Consider the following 6,941-nt stretch of genomic DNA (forward strand, 5'->3'; position numbering starts at 1 on the left):
ATGCTTGTGCTGGCCCTTCAGACAAGCCTGTCTCCACTCTGAGACTGGTGCCTTATTTTTAGCTGGTTCCCTAAGCATCCAACTCATTCGCTCCCCTTGTTTAAAGTCTATGGCCTCAAGGCATCCTTCTATTTATGATTTAGCTTTGTCTCTCTGTCACCAAGAAATATTAGGTTAGTTATACAACTGCAAATATTCAAGTCCCTGCAACAATTCTATTTTTCTATGTAAACTAAAGGGATTCCAGAATTATAAAATTGTGGTAAAATGTATACAACATAAAATGTAGCATCTTAGCGCTTTTTTGTTTTTTTCCTAAGTTCAATGGCATTAACTACATTCACTTTGTTGTGTGATCCTCACTGCCACCCCAGCCCCTTACAATTTCCATTCTATTTTTGTTTCTGAATCTGAGGACTGGGCACCTCACCTAAGTGGAATCATGTAGTATTTGTCCTTTGGTCACTGGTTTCTTTTACCCAGGTGATGTTTTCCAGGTTCATCCATGTTGTAGCATGTGCCAGAATTTCCATTCTTTTAAAATATGAATAATATTGCGTTGTATGGATACATACCACATTTTGTTTTTTCGTTCCTCTGTAGATAGAATGTCACACTCTGTAGACGGTCCTCTGTTAATGCATTTCTTCCACCTTTTGACTGTAGTGGATAATGCTGCTATATATCAATATATCAGTCATAGGAGCTGGGATTTTGTGAATTCACTCCGGAAAAATAAATCTGTGGTTTGTGACCTGGTGAAATCAAACTGCTCAGCCTTCAGAGCCCTAAACTGGAACAGTTGCAGCAAGAAATGACACTTTGGGTGAGTTGTTGTTATTATTATTACATGAAAAGAACCCTAGAATGCCCAAGACTGATGTTGGGCAAATTGGTTTTTTCAGTAATGATACTGATTCGCAAACACTGGAGAATAGTATTTTTTCTAAGAGCTATTTAAATGTTGCTAGTATTCAACTTTTCTCTTGCAAAGTGAAATTCTGAAGTGGTCTGATGTTTGCCTTTTGAAATTAAGTTAATTTGTGAATTCACAGCGGCCCATCTCAATAGAACATGCTATTCTTCAGAAATAATCATGGCAGTTAAAACATTACACTCTGTTTGGGAATGTCTCAGAAATAAGACGTTTCAAAATGGAACTACAGTATTTACTATGTTGACTTTCACTGACTTGTGCATATTCAATTTAATTTATACATCTATGTTCTATTTTGTCTAGCAAATAAATTACTTTGTTTCAGTCCCCTTTGCTCCCTAATTTAGCCTTTCTATAGTAAATTTGGTACTTAGAGGAAGGAATCTATTTAAGTCTATTAAAGTCTGGTAAAGCTGTTTAAGTCTATTAAAGCTTATGTAATTAGCACATTCACTAGTACTTTAATAGCACTTATATTTAAAATCACAAGGCAAGGCCAGCAGAGAGGTACTGGGGACCCCAGTGAGTTAATATACTTGATTTTCTTCCCATTCCTTCCGAAGTTTAACTTATAATCAGCTATATGTACCCAAATGTCCCATATATCAAAAGAATATGGTAAAGGATTGCAGACATAATATAAGGGGAAATGGTAGAAAGAGTTATTAAGAGCAGAGTCCTCTGACTTGAAGGCACTGTCACAATCGAAACCCCACTTTCCCTAAGAAGGGGCTCATACTTTGAAGGATCCTGGTGGATGGTGGCCACACAGGGCTCTATGGTGCCCTTTTTTGGTCTATGATCACCCATGGTCTAAATGTTTGTGTCCCTTCAGTCCATACATTTCCCTCTTCCTGCGACAGCAGTCAGTGTGAGTGAGCCCTCATGATTCTGTGGGCACTGTCTTCAGCTAGGCTTACTGGCATGCGTGGTCAATTATTGCATTTTTTTGCATTGATAATTGTTTACATTGTTGGTAGCATCTGTGCCATCTAGTTCCCACGGCTCTGTAGCAGGGGTACTTGTATTACCTCGGACTTCCCCCCAAATTTATTCCTGGACAATGCTTGTAAGTGCTAAAGTTCTGCGGTCAAATAGATTTGGGAGACAGAATGGCTTAAGGGACATTACACAAAACTCTTCCCTTCAAGGCTTCCCAGATCCTTTAACCCCTGCAACTCCTCAGGAAGAACATGGAGTGGCAAGGAGGCCAGGTAGTCCAGTGTTCAGAGCACAATGCCTTTCAACATGTCGATCCAGGTAAGCTCTGGACCCTCCACTTACCCACTATTGACTTGGGCAAATCCTCAAACTTTCAAGAAGCTGGGTGTCCTTATCGTATGTGACACGGCATATTTAAATTAAGCCACCGAGGACCATCAGCTGTGATTTCTGTAGATACTGATTTTCCCAAAACTCCAGGTAAATTACACTAGGCACATGGGAAGAGAATTCTGGTTTTGCTTTCAGTCTATGATAATCTGTCTTTGCCTTACAGTATTTCTTTGTTTTTTAAAAAATACCATACAACTAGCTAGTGATTTAAATAAATAATATTTTACGCCAGTCAGTTTTTTCCCTAAGGATATGATTAGCCTTATTTGCTTTTTTGTTTTTAAATAAATGTGTAAATCATTCCCCCTTCATTCCTAGTATTGGCACCTAATGACTGCATTTAAAAAAAATACTCTTGCCCTCATTGGAGTAGAGAAGGTAGAAAAGTGATGTATTCTTTCTTCTAATTTAAACACAAAAAGAAATTTTATTTTAAAATTTGATTTTTAAAAAAAAAAAACCCTACAACTTGAAAGAAAGGCTTTGTATCACCAAATGTGTTTCTATAAGTGCTTGTTTCAAATGTTCCCTTCATAAATCTATAACAATTTTTGTTCCGTAGGTAATAGTCATTGCCATTCCATGAATGAATCGCATTTGGCAAATAGAGAAAGGCCTATGTATTATGAAGTTCTTCTGTTGGCAGTTTGCTGTCCTGCCTCTTTCTTCCCACATTAGTGGGGAAGGTGTGTTTTCAAAATCATAAATAGCAAATACAGCCAATAGTGAAGTAATTGCAGGGTACATTATTTTGTTCATTCAACAAACATTGAATGAACACCACTGGGTGCCAGCTAGTGTGCTAAATGCTCAGAATATAGTTCAGATAGATAGTCAGGTAGAATGTGGTGAGATATGGATCAGGATAGATCAGCTAGGCGGTATTAGTAAAAGTGAATCTGGGGGCCACCAAGCCAACCCTGTGGGATTAGAAAGTCTATTAAGTCAATGAAATTTAAGAAGACATTTATCTTATCTATGTGACCTTGAAAGAATTTTATGCTTAAACTGATCAGTATGTTCTAGTCCAGAGCACTTCACTCCAATATTTCTTATTTTAAACAACTTAGTATGTTTTTCTCGATCTAAAATTTAGTATAGGGAATTACTTACAAGGCCCTGAAAATTTAAAGAATATTTATATCACTTTGGCTATCTACAAATAATCTTTAATGTGTTGATATTCCTTTGTTATCATTTTCGTGAGTTATAACAGAAATTTCAAGAAAAAAGAAGATCCCATTGATAAAACACAATTCCTCCACTTAAATCTCCTCAAGTCTTTTCTTAATTCTGCCATATCTGGAGGCTTTCATTCTCAACCACCTACTAAACCATTCTCCAACCCTCATTCTGAGTTTGCTTGATTCAAAATTAAAGAATAACAAAACACAATTTGAAGGACCAAGTCAATATGACGGACATTCTGAGAAGGTAGCCACTTCTCTATTTACACATCACCTCGGCGTCTGTGATCACCCATGGTCTGAATGTTTGTGTCCCTTCAGTCCACACATTGACTAAGCCTCAAGGACTAAATCTCAAGGTTCTAAGAAGTACCCAACCATTGGGAGGTCATTAGCTCACGAAAGTGGAGTCCTGGTGAATTGGGATTATTGCCTTTTAGAAGAGGTCCCTTTTATGAAGGGCTTGTTAGCCCCATTTTTGCAGAAGGTGCCTTCTGTGTGGATTGGGCCTTCACTGGACACTGGGTCTGCTGGTGCCCTCTTGTGGACTTCCTGGCCTTGAAAGCTGTGAGAAGTAAATTTCAGGTATTTATAAATAACCCAGCAGAAGGCATTTTGTTAGCAGCCCCAGTGAATTGAGACAGCCAGTAAGCAGGACTCTGCCTCCAGAAGGCTAAGGAGAAGGAAAACCAAGATTATTTTAGATCAATTGGTTCTGTTACCTAGTATTAACTTTTGGATGTGCCTGTTCCATAAATTCACTGTAGGCTCTAGATAACTGGAGAGAGTTTGCTTCGTTCAGAATTAAAGAATAACAAAACACAGTTTGAAGGACCAAGTCAGTATGGTGGACATTCTCAGGGAGAAGTCTGATGCGGCTCTTAACTCCACTTCATTCAGTTGGGACATTTATTAGAATGCTTGACAGTAACTGGTGAAGTTGTTCATGATGTAAGGCAGGAAAGACATAAAAAAGTTCTGCAGGTTTAGATCAGAACTAAGCCTGTAAGCTTAAGGCACAATTAAGAGGATATAAAAGGAAGTGATAATGCAAGTGAGACAGGGAAGGTATTTATTATTTGTGTGGAGTGATCACATCAGCAGCAAATTTTGAAGATGTGTTTTCCATTCTTGACCCCTTTATTCCCCAACCCCCAGCCTGCTCACCACATAATGTACTGTCTCAAATATCAACCATCTCAAACACTCACACACACAATCTGAAAAAAGTACTCTTTCCCTAATCTGAAAACACAACAATAGATGAGATTAATTGTTGAGAGCCACAGACAAGTCAAGATGGCGCCTGGCACTTTGCCAAGAGGAGTGGTTTGAGAAGTAACGCCAGCGAGCCATTAGGATGATAGAGATTCCTTAAAGACTGACTGCTGTGTCTAGATTATGTCAATTAAGTTAAGCTGTGTGTAATCATTAAGATGATGAGGATTCCTTATTGGTTGACTGCTGTATCTAGTCTATGTTAATTAAGATAAGCTGTGTGTAATTAGTTACATATATATACCTCTGCTGTCCTGCAATAAAGCGGCTTCCGCTGTATCAGTCTTCACAAGTTGCTTGTCACTCCCCCCAGCTATTTTGCCCAGCCAGCCAGGCTGTGGCAATTAATGAGTCATAAATGCAGCCTTATTAATTGCAGTTATAAAATATATGATGTTTCCAGTTTGTCTTCTCTCTAAATAGGGCTGTCTCTGCTACTGCTGTGACTACTTGTAGCAGTAGGTCGCTGTGCAACTATGAAAAGACAGAAAGATGATCTGATTAATGATCAATTACACCATAAATGAGGAAGTAAAATATGAAAATAGAGTGACCCCAGGCGAGATGAGCCATGAACATCTCCCTGCAGAGCTTTTTGCTTTGCCAATCTGGCTTCATGAAAATGGCATACATCCACCAGTTCTAATGGATTTGAAAGTTGAGAGAGTGAAGGGAAGGCTTCTGATGTCATATTAATGAAAACAATCACCAAGAATAGTAATGATTGCTTACTAAATTAGTGCGTTTTACGTGCATTGTGTCTATTTTTTTGCAATATTTTTATCCTTATTCTACAAATGAGAAAAGCAAAATAATGCCGCTAGTAAAGTGGGGAAGGTGGGACTCGATTTCTGTGTGATCTGCCTGCAGGATTGGTCCTCTCAATGACTTGGCTGTGCTTGGGGCTTCGAGGTTTATCTATGTTGCATCATCTCCAAGTCTCAGAAAGTCTTGAATTGTTTCTTTTGCATTTGTTCAAGCCTTGGTTATATAGTGATAAATAATTTAAGAAAGATTCAGGAAGGGAATAATGCATAAAGATAAGAGGGAAGTTTGGAGGATGAATGAGAAGAGAAGAAAGAAAACAGTAGCAAGGGTTCTTCTCATCTCTGATATCCTGCATTGTTCAAAAGCTATGATGAACAGAAGCTTAAATAAAGCAGAGAGTGACTGTAAACCTTATCCATTTCTCACTGGGTTCCTGTATGTAAATGAATGTATAGCAGATAGCAATTAATGTTTTCTTTGGAGTCCGGCCACGATTAATTAGGTAAATGCCAATTGGCGACCAAGCCTTCAACACATTAACATTTGGGGGACATTTCAGATCTAAACCTTAATGGTCAGTAGGAACTATTTTTAGAAAATCTGGGGTCTTTTATCCTGACAGAATGATCCAGATCATCTAGGAAATGGGCTTCCTTTTTATTGGGAGAACAAAAGATGGAGTTGACTCATTGTGGATAACTTCTGTGTTAATATAACTTAAATGAAAGCCATTTCAAAGCATTTTATCGATGTGTTTGTGTTGGTTTCTCTGATACATACTTTCTGTGCGACACAGTTACATCATCTCTTCTTACTTTGTTAGATTACATTGTTCAGTCTAGGACTAGTGTCAATGAAACTCAACTTGAGAGATTGTACCTTAGTTTGTATTAATAACTTCATCATCAGAGCTTTGAATAGAAGGAATAATCAATCATAAAGTCTGATTTAAAGGGCACTGGCTAATCTCAGGCATGCTTGAAATTTGCATTATTCAATTCTTTTCCTATGACATTTACTGAATGTCTGATGTGTGCATAGGTGAGAGTAACACAGATACATATTTGCATTTCAGCTTGGTGAATCCCATAATACGATATGATTGCAGCTTTATTTATACATAAGTAATAAATGATTAGTTGTGTCCAGGATGCTGGCAGGAAGGCAACAGGACAGGAAAGCAAAATACCTTTTAACTGAGCCTTGAAGAGTTAGAAGAGGATCTAAGGTGTGAGTTGGGAGACAGGGGAGGGGCATGGCACAGAGACATCAGCCAGGCCTTGGTATTCCTTGATGAGCTTTCCTAAAACACTACACCCTCTGACTAATTCTGCTTCCAAGTACTATGATATTGAGGAAGATGGTAATCAGATATGAGATCCATTGATGCCACATGTTCTTTTTCTAATAAAAACAACTACAATCAGGGATAGATT

Source organism: Callospermophilus lateralis, chromosome 12, assembly GCF_048772815.1.
Source record: "Callospermophilus lateralis isolate mCalLat2 chromosome 12, mCalLat2.hap1, whole genome shotgun sequence".
Lineage (NCBI taxonomy): Eukaryota > Metazoa > Chordata > Mammalia > Rodentia > Sciuridae > Callospermophilus > Callospermophilus lateralis.